This window comes from Alligator mississippiensis, chromosome 2, assembly GCF_030867095.1.
Source record: "Alligator mississippiensis isolate rAllMis1 chromosome 2, rAllMis1, whole genome shotgun sequence".
Classification (NCBI taxonomy): Eukaryota; Metazoa; Chordata; order Crocodylia; family Alligatoridae; genus Alligator; species Alligator mississippiensis.
The window spans coordinates 124,598,046-124,615,482 of NC_081825.1; the positions used below are offsets into that span (position 1 = coordinate 124,598,046).

The 17,437-nt window shown below is 42.4% G+C and overlaps 1 long non-coding RNA gene across 1 annotated transcript in view; it reads left to right on the forward strand.

The window, feature by feature from the left end:
* The window catches only part of LOC109285003 (uncharacterized), a 162,187-nt gene extending 151,997 nt beyond the window's left edge, over nt 1-10,190 (forward strand). The window contains exons 6-7 of the long non-coding RNA XR_009459858.1: nt 4,294-4,426; nt 5,354-10,190. This is a non-coding gene — a long non-coding RNA (uncharacterized LOC109285003). The remainder of the gene's footprint in view (nt 1-4,293; nt 4,427-5,353) is intronic.
* The last annotated feature ends 7,247 nt before the right edge of the window (nt 10,191-17,437 follow it).

Sequence of the window (17,437 nt, forward strand, 5' to 3'; positions counted from 1 at the left end):
CTTTCATATGTAGTGCTAGCCAGCATAGCACTGCCGAGCCTATAAGGATGCTGCAGGTTTTTCCTCCCAAGGTGGAGAACCTTGCATTTTTCTGTGTTAAACACCATCAGGTTCATAGATGTTAGGATCGGAAGGGACCTCAATAGATCATCGAGTCCAACCCCCTGCATGAGCAGGAAAGAATGCTGGGTCTAGATGACCCCAGCTAGATGCTCATCTAACCTCCTCTTGAAGACCCCCAGAGTAGGGGAGAGCACCACCTCCCTTGGGAGCCTGTTCCAGACCCTGGCCACTCGAACTGTGAAGAAGTTCTTCCTAATGTCCAATCTAAATCTGCTCTCTGCTAGCTTGTGGCCATTATTTCTTGTAACCCCTGGGGGCGCCTTGGTGAATAAATACTCGCCAATTCCCTTCTGTGCCCCCGTGATGAACTTATAGGCGGCCACAAGGTCGCCTCTCAATCTTCTCTTGCGGAGGCTGAAAAGGTCCAGTTTCTCTAGTCTCTCCTCGTAGCGCTTGGTCTGCAGGCCTTTAACCATACGAGTGGCCCTTCTCTGGACCCTCTCCAGGTTATCCGCATCCCTCTTGAATTGCGGCTCCCAGAATTGCACGCAGTACTCCAACTGCGGTCTGACCAGCGCCCGATAGAGGGGAAGTATCACCTCCTTGGACCTATTTGTCATGCATCTGCTGATGCACGATAGTGCCATTGGCTTTTTTGATGGCTTCGTCACACTGCCAACTCATGTTCATCTTGGAGTCCACTAGGACTCCAAGATCCCTTTCCACTTCCGTGCCACCCAGCAGGTCATTCCCTAGGCTGTAGGTGTGCTGGACATTTTTCCTCCCTAGGTGCAGCACTTTGCATTTCTCCTTGTTGAATTGCATTCTGTTGTTTTCTGCCCACTTGTCCAACCTGTCCAGATCTGCTTGCAGCTGTTCCCTGCCCTCTGGCGTGTCCACATCTCCCCATAGCTTTGTGTCATCTGCAAACTTGGACAGAGTGCACTTCACTCCCTCGTCCAAGTTGCTGATGAAGACATTAAAGAGTATCGGTCCAAGGACCGAACCCTGCGGGACCCCACTGCCCACACCCTTCCAGGTCGAAACCGACCCATCCACCACGACTCTGTGGGTGCGACCCTCCAGCCAATTCGCCACCCACCGGACTGTGTAGTCATCCAAGTCACAGCCTCTTAACTTGTTCACCAGTATGGGGTGGGATACCGTATCGAAGGCCTTCCTGAAGTCTAAGTATACGACATCCACCCCTCCTCCTGTGTCCAGGCGTTTCGTAACCTGGTCATAAAAGGAAACTAGATTGGTCAGGCACGATCTGCCTGCCACGAACCCATGCTGATTTCCCCTCAGCATAATTTGTCCTGCCGGGCTCTCGCAAATGTGAGCCTTGATAATTTTTTCAAAGACTTTGCCAAGGATGGAGGTGAAACTGACTGGCCTATAGTTGCCCGGGTCCTCCTTCCTTCCCTTTTTGATAATGGGGACCACATTGGCCCTTTTCCAGTCCTCCGGGACTTGGCCCATGTGCCCCGAGCATTCAAATATTCCCGCCAGTGGCTCTGCAATGATGTTGGCCAGTGCCTTCAGCACCCTCGGATGGAGTTCTTGTCCACCCATTTCATGAGCCTGTCAAGATCTGCCTGGATCACCCTCCTGTCCTCAGGTCTGCTTTGCCCCAGAGTTTGGTGTCATCGGTGAACTTGGCCAGTCCGCTTCTGACACCGATGTCTACATCACTGATGAAGATGTTTAAAAGTACAGGCCCTAGGACAGAGCTTTGAGGGACCCCACTGGTCACAGTGCACCATGATGATTGACTTCTGTCAACCACCACTCTGGGTCCACTCAAACAAAGTGTCATAGACAGCCTGAAACAAGGCTACAAAATAAAACGTTTCAAACTTGTCTAACCCAGGAACATTGACGGGAAATTAGCAATTCCATGGTAGGTATTCTAGTATTAAATCCTCCATTGTGATACTCTATGTTGGAATAAAAGTGACGATTTTGGAAGAGGAGTAATAGTTCCCAAATGAAGTCATTGTTAGACCAGAATAGAGTGGCCACAAGGTGTTATAGTTGGTCTGCTATATCTAGGTTAATTCATGTACTATATATACAAGCTCTAAATTAATCTTCTCTTTGTAAGAAACTATTGTAGGAATACTGAAGTAGAATGACTGCTGTTCTTTAGTCTAGAGAGTACTGAATCTCCACTTAGTGGTTGAGGCAATCTCTCGCTCTTCTGTAAATAACTCACTACTGTTCTGCCAATCCCGAGTTGGTGAAAGATGAGACTTTTCCATGTTTAATTTTTATAAATCTGTAAATTAACTGTTAAAAGACTTCAATACAACATGAACTTTTTAAGACCCTATTGGTTCTTACTCCCCCCTACCCTTATTTGTCTATTCTCTCCAACCGTACAGAATTGCAGAGGAAGATTGGCAATGTTTATAGATGCACTTTACTTAACTATTTCAGCCTTTGCTGTCCAGCAGCCTGCTCTTAACAAAAGAAATTCTCCTAAAGAGCAACTTCCTTGATATAACTAATAAACGCGAACATTGGATAAAGTCGCTAAGCTTAGGAGAGAATGCTGTTTTGATTTATGCTCAGTCTTTCTTCCTAGAATCCATATTCTATTAGTCACAGTTAGTTAACATTTCAAGTGGAAGCAATTTGATCAGACAGTTCTGAAATGAAACATTTTTCTAACTTACAGCTTGACTCTAAGCATTCCTTTTCCTTGTAAAAGCAATTCAGCTCATCTCTCAGCTAATAATTGCTCACCTGATGGAGCCAGTGTTACTCTGTTATTCACTCTACAGTAAAAGATATAAAGGAAATCCAGCTGGGTAATGGAAGTGAAGATTCTTTGTAATGTGCTAAAACATTTTATCCTTTGAGGGATTTTTATTCATTACTTAGTTTTAATGTTTTCTGTAGCCTTAATTCTGCCTACGTGTTGTCTTACAAAAATGTAAGCAAATACTCTAATAACCAAGTACAATGACAAGAGAACTCCAGCACAGCATCTTGTACAATTATAATTGTCTACCTAAAACAATGTGTGGTCTGTGGTGCAGACCATGTAAGTAAATATAAAATCACTGCTGATGAAAACTTACAGATGATGCCAAGATTGGCAATGTGGGGAATACTGATGAGGTCAGGGGAGCCATACAGAGTGAGCTGCATAACCTGAGACCATTCAAACAAGATGTTTAATACAGTTAAGTTCAGATCTTATAAACCTAGGCACAAGAAATGGAGGTCATACCTGCAGAATAAAGAAGTGTGTGCTGAAAAGTAGCAAGCATCATAATGGAAAAGTAATATAGCTTGAAGAAGAGAAGGGTTTATTGCAATGCTTGGATCTCTAGTCAGGAATTAGTGAAGAGGACTAGGAAGGGGATTTTCTGTGTATGAGCATGTGGTACTGATAAAGCTGTATCTGAACACCTGTATTCTGTTTTGGTGCCCACATTCTTTTTTTTTTTTTTAAAAGGAGGATTGAGGGCAGGGGAGGAGAGGAGGACTAGAGGAACCATCCACATAAATGATTTGAGGACTTGAGAAAATTTCTTTCAATGACAGGCTTAAAGATCTCAATCTGTTCAGCTCCTCAGAAAGAAGATTGAGAGGTGATTCAATTACAGTGTAGAAGTACCTTTCTAGAGAGAAAATGTACTAAGGTCTTTTAATCTAGTGAAGGGAGGAACAACAAAAACCTATACACATGCCAGATGTCTGCTCCAATGTGTGCTAATGAAGGGGGCTATAACTTAAAGCTTGTCAAATGAACTTTAGTTGAAGCAACCCACCACCATTTTGAAGTGCAAGGTGCTGAATACATGTGATGCTATAGGTGTTTTAATTAGAGCATCTTCCAAGAGCAACTCTAATTAAAGCACACCTCCCAACCCACCCCAGAGCACTTGTAAAGATGCCCAATGTCTAGAAGATGAAGCAGGCACATCACAGTTGAAAATGTTATCTGTAAAGTATGTTAACCATTGGAACAATGTAACAGGGTTAATATGAATTCACTAGCACTTGTTGTCATCAAATGAAGAATTGGATGCTTTTTTGAAGGAAATTTGTTAGACAAGCACAAGTTATTGGGCTCCATACAGAGGAAACTAGGTGAATCTTTGTGGTATGTTATGTACAAAAAGTCATATCAGGTGATTTGTTGATTCCATGTTGCTTTAAACTGTAAATATATGAAAACTCTAATGAGGTTTTCTCTCTAACACTGTTAAATAGGATTAATGGAGCATTAAAGCATTGGGTCTGCCTTGGACACTATCACTAGAGTTACGTATACAACTTCAGCCCCATTGAAGTTTAACAACAAAATGAACAAAGGGCAAATTGTAGCACATTAAGACCTCAAGTTGTATCCTTTCTTCAGTTCAGTAAAATACCTCTGATAATTATATTTCTCTTCATGGAAAATGGTAATCAGTAGGTGGTGTGCACCCTTGTGCTAATTAATGAGCAAATTAGAACAAGCAGGGAATATGTGTCTAGAGTTAAACCAGTCCTGTCCTGGTTTAAATGGTTAAACCAGTCCTGTCTGGTACTTAGTGGTTATGGGGGGTAGTAATGAAATATGATGTCTATTCCTTGAAAACTGCCAGCTTGAATCTGGTGAAGTAGTGACTTAAAATATCACTAGTGGCTTCCATAAAGTAAGCATAGTATCCATGTTGTTATAAAAACCTCCAGTGCTAATTGGCAGTCATACTAGCAGCAAGGCGAAGTATAATGCAGGATCTGGGAGCTGGCATGTTTTGCTTAAATCGCAAGCAGGGGATACAAGACCTGCAGATTCAGTTCACCACTGGTTTGCTATGTGACCTGTGCCTTCTCTGTACTTCTGTTCTCCCTCGCTGCAAAAATGGAACAATGCTGCCTATCTAAACTGGCAAACATTTTAAGATCCTTTGATAAAAGGCCAGCTAGATAAGAATTATTTCTCCTGTTATGGGTGTTGAGGCATAAATCCCTTCTCACCCATGCATATGGTCATTCTAGCACTGTGCTGAGGCAATATGGTTAAAGCTTGTGTTGTAGCCATCTGGCTGTATGGAAAAAAATTGATAGCTGAAGTTTACTTCCCTTTGCTTACTCTACCTCTAGAGACAGAACTATATTAATTCTCATCTGCTTCAGAGGCCACATGCCTAGCAGAGCTCAGCCAAGATACAAAGAGTCTTGGAAAATGAATCGAGAAAATCCACAGCATTTAGACCAAGTGTGGGCAGCCACAGTGATTAACTTCCTGCCAATGGTTTGTCAATTTCCTTAAATCTGATGCAAGGAGACCAACTTCCTTGGCAGTAAGAGGCAATTTGAGTCTTTCCGACTGCCAGTCCTCCCCTGAACAGAGTCCAGCATCATTTTGTGGTCTGTTTCCATCTAGCTGTGTGGGAGAATAAGGCACATAAATCAACCAACTTTTGAAATAAGGAGAGAAGGAAGTCTGTGTTCAGCTGGCTGGTTTGGGGGTGTAGACTATTATCTGTTACAGACTGGGCTTATGTGCTATTGTTTAATTGTTTTTTTCACAATTCCTATAAAAGAACTTTGCAGTGGCTCTCTATCTCCTAGTTCTGCATGGTCTTTTGTGATTATATGTCTGGTCTCTCACATCCCTGCTCTCTTAGCTAAAGTGAACATGGAGGGAGAATCCATTTCTAAGCACTTGGAGGAGAAGAAGGTGATTAGGAACATCCGGCATGGATCACCAAGGGCAAGTCATGTCTGACCAACCTGATGCCTTCTGTGATGAAGTGACTGGTTCTGTGGATCCGAAGAGAACAGTGAGCATGATATACCTTGACTTTAGCAAGGCTTTTGATGTGGTCTTCTGCAACATTCTTGCAAACAAGCTAAGGAAGTGTGGGTTGGATGAATGGACTGTAAGGTGGATAGAAAACTGACTGGATCATTGGGCTCAATTAATGGCTCGATGTCTAGTTGGCAGCCAGTATCAAGGGGAGTGCCCCAGGGGTCAGTCCTGGGGCCAGTTTTGTTCAATATCTTCATCAGTGATCTGGAAGATGGGAAGGAGTGCACCATCAACATGTTTGCAGATGACGCCAAGCTGTGGGGAGGGCTCCAGACATGCGGGAGGGTAGGGCTAGGATTCAGAGAGACCACAACAAATTGAAGGGCTGAACCAAAAAAAATCATGAGCTTCAATAAGGACAAGTGCAAAGTCCTGCAGTTAGGAGAGAACAATCTTATGGAATGGTATAGGCTGGGGACTGACTGGCTAAAGACCTAGAGGTTGCAGTGGACAATAAACTGAATATGAACTAACAGTAGGTGCATCTACATGAGGCACTTACTGCATGGTAGCCTAATAACACTATGCAGCAACATGCCAGTCAAAAACCATGCTAATAAGCAATTGCACAGTATTATTAGGCTACTTCACAGTAACATCACAAAAAAAACAGGTGCTGGCACTACTGTTCATAATTGTAGTTACTGCAGAGTTAGTATTTTATTAAGGAAGCACTAAACTAAATGAGAGTAACTACTGTGCATTAATGAATGTGTAGATGCACATAGTGTGTCCTTGTTGCCAAGAAGGAGAATGGCATACTGGGCTGCCTGTGGCATACTGTGGCACTAGTGAGGCCACATCTGAAGTACTGCATCCAGTTTTGGGCCCCCTACTACAGAAAGGATGTAGACACATTAGAGAGAATTCAGTGGAGGGCAGCAAAAATGGTTAGAGGGCAGGGGCACATGCCTTATTTGGAGAGGCTGAGGTAACTGGGGTTATTTAGCCTGCAGAAGAGAAGACTGAAGGGGGATTTAATAGGAGCCTTCAACTCACTGAAGGGGGGTTCAAAAGAGGATGGAGCTAGACTGTTCTCAGTGGTGGCAGATGACAGAACAAGGAGTAATAATGCCCAGCTGCAGCAAGGGAAGCTTACATTAGATATTGGGAAGAACTTTCTCACCAGGAGGGTAGTAAAACACTGGAACAGGTTACCCAGGGAAGTTGTGGACTCTCCATCCTTGAAGGTTTTTAAGACCTGTCTTGACAGAGCTTTGGCTGACCTCCTGAGGTCCCTTCCAACCCTAATATTCTATGGTTTCTATGATTCTATGAACACTAGTGAGGTGGAGAATTAATTCATTGAACACTGATTAATTAAGACAAAAGATGTAGTTTCTCACTAAGCTTACACACAATAGTAGTCTACACTAGGTTCACCATGTCTAGTGTGGATTAATAGTGGGTTTATTCCTGAGATGATTTCCATACGGAGAATAGTTGATAGTAAAGATATGTGCCCTTTTTTTAGCATTCTGGAAAAGAGAATGATAATACCCTGTCCCACTGCAAATTTTGATGTCTCAGAATTTGTCCATAACACTTACTTTAGTAAAAGGAAAAAAACTAATGATTTTGTGACATGCAAATCTTCAAAACATACATTTTCTCGTTATAAGTGGTGATTTTGAATTGATGCTTGCTCACAATAGCAGGAGCATCCATCCCAAACTTCACATCCAAAAACCTCTATCAAAGCCAATACATTCTCAGAAAATATTTCGGCTACAATGAAGAGCATGTTTCAGTGAAGATTTGCTTAATTATAAATATTCGTTCTATCTAACTTAGGGAATCTTCATGTATTTCTAAGAACCCTTTCCACAAGGTGGCTATGGAAATTCACTGAATTGTAGTTTATCCTCTGGTTACTCTAGTTTGCCACCTCCCAACTGGTCCCATTCTTTTTTTTTCCTATAGTGTTCTTATAATAGAAGGGAGCTTGAAGCCATTTTAAGACCATGAAAATCTCCCCTTATCTCAGTAGACTTTCTGAAACTATGGGAGAAGGGCCAGGGTCCATCTAGGGGCTTTGTGTCTCCTTCTTCATGCTCTGCCCCCTTTGTATTTAGATGCCAATCAGCTTTAATAGGATACACAATTCAGAAATCTTTTGGCTATTCAGTATTCCCTTCACTTCCTTTTGTGTGAAAACCAATCACATGTCCCTTTCTTGCTATTCCAAGAAATCAAAGTGTCTGCAAGTATTACTGTACAGTATAAAAAAAACCCTATGTTCTTGGTAAACTGCTAGAAATTCTTTGAAAAATTAAAAAAAAATCTGAATCAACCCTTTCATTTTTTAAGGTAGAAACAAGAAATTGCATGTAAGCAGAAATTGGAGGCCAATTTCAATTTTACCCTTGATTGGCTTCTCACACATTCTGCCCTGCGAGCCTGACCCAATGTGTCCTACACTCAGAATGCTCATACAGTAAAACATGGGCTGCCCTCTTGCAATGAATCTGAAAGATCTTCATGATGACTGAAACAGCAAATGATTTAAAAAAAATGGTACAAGCTGAACAAATTGCTAGGAAAATCTCCCTGTAGGGAAGAGCACACAAAAGTGGAACTGGGCCCCTTGAAGCAATGCTGCGCCTGCTGGCCAGGCTACCTTGCAGCAGAATTGCTGCTGCTGCAGCCCAGGGAGGGCTCCAGGGGCCAGCATAATGCTACCCCCAGCCTCCCATGACCAGGGTAACTTGCTGCACACCAAAGAGCACGTGGCACAGGCGTTCCTTGGGGACAAGTAGTGGCAGCACAAGGTACACCATTGCTATTTGTCCCCAGGGAATCAAACGTCCACACTCTGGACATGCCCCATGAGTGTTTGCCCACATTCTCACTCGCTTGCTTGCTTGCTCACTTATAAGCTACTGTTGTGCATACAATGGCAAATCACAGATCCAAACAGAAACCCATCACCTACTTGATATGGGAAGTTTTTGCAGCTCTACTGTAAAGATCTAATGACTATACATTTTGGAAATATATTGCATCTTATGGCTAATACATTTCAAAGCTATTTTAAATAAGCTCTAGCCAAAGAATCAGATAAAAAGAAAAAAAAGACCTTTTAAATCCCATTGATTTTTAGTAAGGAGTAAGCACCTAAATGCCTTTAGGAATGTGGTCTTAAGAGGTATAAGATGTATTAAGCTATTTGTTGTTAAAAAATCGTGTTGCCAGAAGTCTGGCCTGTGCTGTTTATATTAGACCAGCTAATCTAGTCCCCAAGCTACTGTGAGATACCTGCACTATGTCAAAGCAATCAGAAACTTCTCAAAATGTTCTGTAATAAATATTTTTCCTTTTCTTTTATTGATGTATGTTTGTTATGGATAGGACCTGTTTTGCTGAAAAATCAAATAAAAATGCTCTGCAGCATTTTGAACAGAAACAGAGGCCTAAGAGGAAATAACAGGACTTGGGAGAGGGAAAGAATCATTTGGAAATGCCTGCAGTTTCTGGGACAGGGTAGAAAACATGAAGAAAATAGATTATAGCAAGAAACCAGACATGACTAAAAAATGCAAGGCCTTGGGAGCCTGAAGTAAAACGCATATCTACATTATCTAGGCTGTATCCAAGATGCTGCTATAAAGCTCACCTATGTACTCCTATTCCACGTATTAAAAATCCTAGAAATGAGGCAGCTGCCTGAGACTAGCACTGACCTGAAGTAGAGATCCCAAGAGCAGTGCTGGGAATTTACTCATCACTACTTTAAGGCTTTTTTAGGAATTGCTTCACATGAGGCAGGAACAAATGAGCAAGTCATGCCTTGCAGTGTTGCCCCCAGGTATAAAATGGAGCCTGGGTAAACATGACCTAGAAGGAGCAGACTTTGCTTATTAAGTGTTGTATACCTATGTGTAGATAACCTGGCTACAGGTGGGGCTCAAGAATATATAGTATGGTTCCTGGGTTTTAAAATTCATTGTTGCGTACTGCAAATACCTTCCTTGATATAGCTATTTTAATGGAGTTTTAACAGTGGTTATCCATATGGCATTTGTGGAGCAGTTTAGGTGATTGCCTCCATGTGTAAATATAGATATATGTGTTGACTTCAACTTGCATTTGCAGTAAGATTTGATAAGGAAAAACCTGGGCTCACTGAAGCCTGAACTTTTTGGAGCCCCTGGACCACAGAAACTGCTTTCAACTTACGCAGTGAGTTTTGGAAAGATTCACACAGATCTGCTCCATAATTTCCCATTGCTGGCATTCCTCAGTGCAATATGACCTAATATTTTCAAAGCTATGGAATTTGCTAAATAAAATATTTCTTGCTGAAGCTACTGTTGTGAAATTATTTTTGTCTGCTGTGTGCTATGGTCCTGTTGAGGTTGCCCAAAACAATGATTACTTCTTTGGCAGCTGAATGGAGATCTGTCTTTATCCACAAAACAAAATCAGCCTGGGTAGCTACCAGCACAATCCACCCTGTTCCTTCAGCACTACTATTATGCTTTTATCTTAGCTTACAGGGACTATCTGGGGAAGTTGGTGGTAGAGAGACTGAAAGAATCAGCCCCTGAATGCACTCCACGTATGGTACCATTCTGCCGTATAAGTCTTCAAGGAACTACATTTAGACCTACTGAATCATCAGGGAAGCATCAAGTGACAATTTTTAAGTCGTATTAGTCTGAACTTAATATGAACTAGTATACTGGAGTGGAAAACCACTGGGAAATATTTACAGTTGATAGAAATGTCACATCACCAGCAAACGTTATGGTATTAATGTCACTTTCAAAAATATATATGGAAAATATTTTAAAACTGGTTTTGTTTGTGTCCAGGACAACGTATTTTATTATATTTTTCTGAAAAAAAAAATTAGCAAGAAATCTGTTTTGAACAGGGGGGTGTGTGTGTGTGTGTAATATATATAACTACAATGTGTATATATACAGTATGTGCCTCATAATAAATCTCTCTCTAAATACATACAATTCTAGGCATACTCAGTTACTTTACACATAGTAAAATCACTTGTACAGATAGTTCTCTTACTATAGAAACTGCAATCCTTCAAAAATAATCCTCTTAAGTAGTGGTATGCAGCTGAAGAATGTTTATTTTCATGCTTCAGAAATGACTTAATGTCAATTTTTTTACTGAAGTCTGTGAATTTTAAAAGCTAATATTAGTAAGACGTTCCATACTACTAAGGTAAATAATTCTCAGGGAATGTCTTGGGAATCTTTTTGGGACGAATTGTTTCCTAATCATTAAAGATGAGGCAGGATCAATTGGCTCAGTGGTCTCATTATCCTCTTCCCCTGCCCCCCCCATTTTTTTTTTGTTTGTTTGTTTGTTCGTTTGGCCTGGATGCCTGGGGAATTGCTGCCTAGTTGCTAAGCCAGCCAGGAGCCATAACAGTACAGAAGATTGAGTCAAGTAAGTTTTTTGGGGTTTTTTTGTTTGTTTGTTTTTTTTAAGGGTAAAAGGACAATCCTACAAACTAATAAAATCATTGATAGTAATGGAAGGTTGTTAGGAGAGTAAGGTTTTCTCAACCTCAGAAAATGCCTGGTCCTGTGAACTGCTTGTAGGTTAGATGCAGGGTAGCTTTTCATAGCCAGAGAGCCACAGTCAAAGCACAAGGTAAGAATACTAGAATATTATCCTTAACTGAGCTCACTTTCCTGCCAGGGCACTTGCCAACAGCTGCAGAGATCAACTGTTTTGCAGTCATCACATGACAGTAAGTCCATTAAAATCTAAATGAAATAAGTCAGTATTCAAAATGCACCTGGATTTTTCTTAGCTTGAAGGTGACTGTTTTGGCTCTTCAACAAAGGTGGGGGAAAGGAGGAAAAGGGGAGGGTTGCTCCAGGCTCAGATACTACCTTGTAACAGAAGAATCTCAAAAGGTTTGGTGTTTCACTTTGATTAGATAAGCAGCCAAAAGTTTGCATGCATCCAACTATTTGAACCTCTTCTGTCTGCCAAATTGTGCTGGAAACCTTGTGATAACAGGTTTCTTGGCAAACTGAGCATTTAAACTTCCAGATGTGGTTAAAATCAGGAAGTGAAGAGGCATGGGAAAATAAATAGAAGAAGAAAACAATATGTTTTAATCTGCAAAAAATGTTTTGCTTGCATCTTGAGTGAAGATTCAGGTTGCTTTAGATTTTATCAGAACCACTTGATACATCCTTCATTCCAGCTAGAATAAGCCATGAGAATCTGATCTTGGCTGCTATGATCATTCAAATATTCAGTGCCAGGAATGGCAGGTGCTCAGTGACTTACATAAGGACCTCATTACATGTTGCACTTTGAGCACTTCAAATGTTGATTAGTGTTAGTGCTAGCTCCAGTTTGGAGCAGTCTCACCTTCAGGCTAAAACCCTTCTCTGACTATCCCTTGCTTACAGAGCTGTGAGTTGCCATGACCGGACTGGTGAGCCAGAACAGGCTTCTCTCCCTGCTGTAGGTGGGGTGAGTGAGAGATGGGTTGCAAGGGGCAGGAACATGAAGCTTGGAGGTGGAGTGTTAATAGGATGGGTCATAAAATCGGAGGTGGAAAGGAAATGGGGGTGGGAGAAGGGTGGTGTAATGAAAGCCACTGAAGGATACAATAAAAAGAAGTAAAAAAAAAAAAAAAAAAAAATAGAATGTAAAAAGAAACAAAGAGGAAGTAATTAAAGGTGTCATATTTTAAGAAACTGGGATTGGGGTGTAGGGAGTGCTGATCTTGCTTCCCAGGGAAGGTGTTTTTGGGGGAACTACTAACCCTCCCTGGAAAGGAAGCCCTAGGTCATGGGGACCTGATCTGGCCCCCTACCTTGTTCCCATTCCCCCAAGCCCTTGCTCCTGGACCTGTCCATTTCCTGTGACCTGGCTAGCTGGCATGTACTGTGCAGGCTGCTTGCACAGGGTTGCACCCCTCGGCATGGGCGAGGGAGTTAGCCTGGTACCAGAATCATCCCCTAGGTAGGAAGTAGAGATCAAGGGGTGGAACGTTTGCCCACACAACAAAAGGATGGGGGAGGGGACACTGCATCTTGGGATGCTGGAGGACTGCAACTTGGGTGACTTGCCTGTGGGGAATGGCCACACATTTATGCAACACAAGCTGGGTAACACAGATCAGAGAGAAACCCGCCCTGGAGTGGTATAAGTTTAAGCTACCTAAAGTGTGTTTAAGACTAGTTTCAGGTGTTTAATGTGTGGACAATCATGGGGTGAAGAGCTCCAGGGTCACCTAAAATGAAAATGTAACAGGTCCCTAGGAACTAGAATGAAGGCATCAGTAAGCCTAACATTCAGGATGAAAGAGTTAATTCAGAAGGAAAAAAAACACCTGAATATAGCCTTATGGTTAGGCAATTAACCTTGAGTATGGGAGACTCCAGTTAAATTCCCTAGGTTACTGATTCAGAGCATGGACTTGAACTTGTTACTCCTGGATCCATACATGCATTACATTTAGATGCACCAAACTCATACAGGTGTTCTCACAGTTGAAATCCATGAACTAACTTAGATTGAGAGAGGCATTTGCTAGATCAGGTTAACCCTACACATGTTTGCAGTACAGACTCAGGGCTAGGAGAATCCATCTACTTGCCTCTGTCCCGGGGATGCGCTCTTCTTACTCCTGAATAAGCTATTTTTAACTCCCTAACTCCCCCCAGTGGACCTGCCAGAACCCCCCAAATCCCCCAAACTCTCCCCCCAACCTTTCCCCAAATCCACCAGTGTGTGTGTGTGTGTTTATAGCAGGTCAGGGATTTGAACTTCTCTCTCTCTCTCTCTCACTTCCCAGGCAAATGAATTAACCATTAATGTAATAGTGTGGCAAATTGTATACAAGCCCCAAATTGCAAATATAATAGGTGATCTCAAACATATGATCTTTTACAGGCTATGGTTTTTAAGGCCCTGTTTCTGCATCACTGTACTTCAGAAGTATCAATATTATGTCACATTTATAATAGAAGAATAGCTTTCCATGTTTCTTACCTTTTGTTTTATTTCAGAGCATGTTTCAATCTTTGTTTCTTGATTTTACGTACGGTATTTATTTTTACTGTTAAATGTAGGTTATAAATAAATATGCTGTGGTCCTGACACATGTACTCTAGGTCAAGTAAAAGGGGTTATTTTGAAAAACCAAAAATGTAAAGTGCCTGACTCTGGAATTACATCTCCCTTTTTGGTTTTTAATGGTTTTACATCTCTGTTTTGAATTCAGATATCTTTCATACACTGTTATTTCAGCCATCTATTGGTTATTTCAGAGGGCTTGGGAACATATTTTACTATTGTGGTTGGGCATTTTTGTTTTAGATTTTTAACTTTTTTTTTACCTGTTTTTTTTTTTCTTATTTTAAATCGATTGATTTCATTTTTTTTTAAATCAGCTCTACTCCTCTCTCAAATTTTGACAAGGGATTCTGTTGTAGACCAGAAAAACCTTTCTGATGGTTGGCAGGAGGGCATGAAGAAGCCAGAATTTTGTAATTGTACAATTCAGCATTTTCTAGCACATACATATTTTGTTAGAAAATTTCTGACCAGCTGTACTGTTGAAATGCTATTCAAGACCTCCTCCTGGATTCCATGGTTGGCCATACCCTGTGGGATTTGGATCCCATTTTTGAGGGACTGCTGTTAGCCAGTAATTCTAATTGAATGAAGGGAGAAAAAAATCTACATCTGATTTAGAGGTCATTTATCTGAAAGAGACCAAATACATTTAGAGTAACTGCCCTACTTTGTAACATAATAATGTGTGTTTAACAGCTTTAAAAAAAATCACCTCGTAGTCATGCAAAAGACTGGATGGTTCAAAAGCATCATTTCTAGTCTGTGGGGTAAATACATCTAAGCAATACTTTAAAATAATATATATATATTGTTTAACTGATAGAATAGCTGCCACCAATAGGATGTGTAATGTGTGTATTAAAGTGTTACAAAATACCACAAGAACCACTTAGTTTATGTTGTGACTGTTTTCAAATTTTCATTATCATAGGCAAGAAATAATCCAAATACTTTAGTCTGGGGAAAGTTTGGGGAAGTACATTTCTTTTCTTTTCTCTTTTTTTTTTTTTTTTTTTAACAAAATTATTATTTCACAAGACTGGGGGGGCGGGGGCATGAAACCCCAGTATTGCTGCTTCAGCTTCAATTATCAGCATGTTCCTACAGTTTTATAACACTGCAATTCCCTTTTGCCAATGCAAATGCAATGGTTAATTAGACTGAAACATTTTTCTCTTTATTTCATTCTTGTCCTTATTTATCTGAAGGCTTCAGCTCCCATTTAGGCTCCTACTGGTCTTTGGGGCATAGTGTGCATTTATAATTTGATTTTTTTTTAATCTGTCCCTCTTTCTAATTGTGTATATATCTACATATACTTGTTTGGATTTTCTTCTGGCTGACATTGTTTGATATTAGTCACAAATTTAGGCCTTCATTTTTAGTACTTAGTACTACAGATGACATTAAAACCTGACTTTAAGAGTGCATCTACACATGCATATTTACTGTGCAGTAAATATGGTGACTTATGCAGACTTGAACATAAATGTTATACCTCGTACAGGTACCAATTTATGCCTGATTAGTTACTGCACAGTAATGCACATGTAGACACCATAATGCGCAGTAACCCTGTGTGTGTGCACTGACTTGGGACTAAAGTTAGTGTAGATGCCTTCCCATTCCTGTTTGCTGTGTAGTAAATTTAATCTGGCATAAATGCACATGTAGAAACACCTTAATAGTACTTAATACTAGGCCTGACTTTAAAACCAGTAGGACTGCTCATATGCTTACTGTGGCAAAAGTGGGAGCTCCCCAGCCAGCCACAGTGCTGGTCACCCACTACCTCTGGGCATGCCACCTGCCCCTCTCATCTGCCATGCCTTGCTTTTAAGTAATTACAATGTTAATTAGATGGGAGGCTGCCCACTGAATGCCCTGTTCTGCACCAATGTATGCAGCTCCAAGCACCCTTGTACTGCATCCCAAGCCCAACAGATGTTGCTCACAGCTGTGCTAAGTTTCAGCCTGAGGCTGGGCCCAACTCATCACAGCACTGAGTCTCATTTGCTCTGCCTTGCTAGGGCCACACTCATACTGCCTCCCTCTCACAAAGGCCTCTCACTCTTCACCGGCTTTCACCTTGTCTCTTTCATCTTGCCCTTCCTGGGCCTCACTCGTACTGCCCCTTCTCTCCCAAGGACCACATTCACCCTGCCCTCACCTGGAGGGTCCTCAGGCTTGCTATTCTTCACTATCCAGCCAGCAAGCACACAGCCTTTTGGGCATCTCCTACTACCCTCATCTGAGCGAGCGCTGGACAGCTCACAAAATGCTGTGCTGACTCTGCCCTGGTCTCATAGCTAGGTAACTCCCCCAGCTGCTCTCTCATCAAGGGGCTGATGGCTCACCCCCTGATCTCCTCATGGCTCCTCCTCTGCCTCCCTCTAATCAGCCTCTGGCCCACCTGCAGGCTCAGGTGCCCAAAGACTTACCTGGACCTAACTCAGGCCCCCCATGCTAGCAGGGCCTCCACTCAAGCCCCTGCCTTCAGGGCCCCAATTCATGGCCCTCACTCACTGGGCTTCACTGCCACACTCTATTCCACCCCATACTCTGGGGTCAGACACCCTACAGACTTAGCTGTTGCTTGGCGTGCCTGGCCTACAACTCGCCCGGTCTCATCGGGGCCTCAACTGCTAGTGCCCTCTCTCAGGGCCCTAACTACTCCTTTTATGGGATCTTCCACCCCTTCAGGCTCAGGTGTTTCTCAAAGCTAACCTGGCCTCAACTCCAGGGTCTTCCACCCTTTCAGGCTCAGACATGTCTCAAAAGCTACCTGGCCTTCACTAACCCCCTTCGGGGTCTTGCACCCCAATGGGCTCAGGTGTCTTCTATGGATGTCCCTGACTCCACTACTCTATCTCTCTAATGTTATCATGTAAGCCATTGGGTGGTATGGGCAGGGTTTACAAAAGCGCCCTGACCCACCTTTCACTGGGATGGTCTTGACCCTGGCACTTAAATGGCCCTGCCCTGCCACAAGCAGAACCACCAGGCCTCCCTAGCCCAGCAGGGTGCAGTTTTGGGTCATGCCCATGACCAGGAGCCTCCAAGCCACCCCATAGCCGCTGCCCTTACCTCTATGTTGTCTACAGGGTCACAGCTCTGCCGGTAGATGTTCATTCCTCAGCACCAGGGAGCACCTGCTGCATCCAGTCCTGCTGGCCTGAGTCTTAAGATGGCCACTCGTCAAGACTGAGCTGTGCCTGCCTGCTGCCTGGCCCAGTTCTCAAAGTGGCAGAGAACCATGAGTGTCCTGTCACACGCCTTCCCCCTTAAAATGGTTCCGGGGAGGGCATTTTCCCTGCTGCCCCGCCAACAAGCTCCCCCAGAGCTTGCAACTTCCCTGAGTGGTGAGCACACCACTGTTGCTCCGCCACACTTACAATAAGACTTGCTGCAGTACTTTGCTGAACTGAATCCTTTTGTGAGTTGTTTGATTTTAAGCTAAAATATTTAATCAGC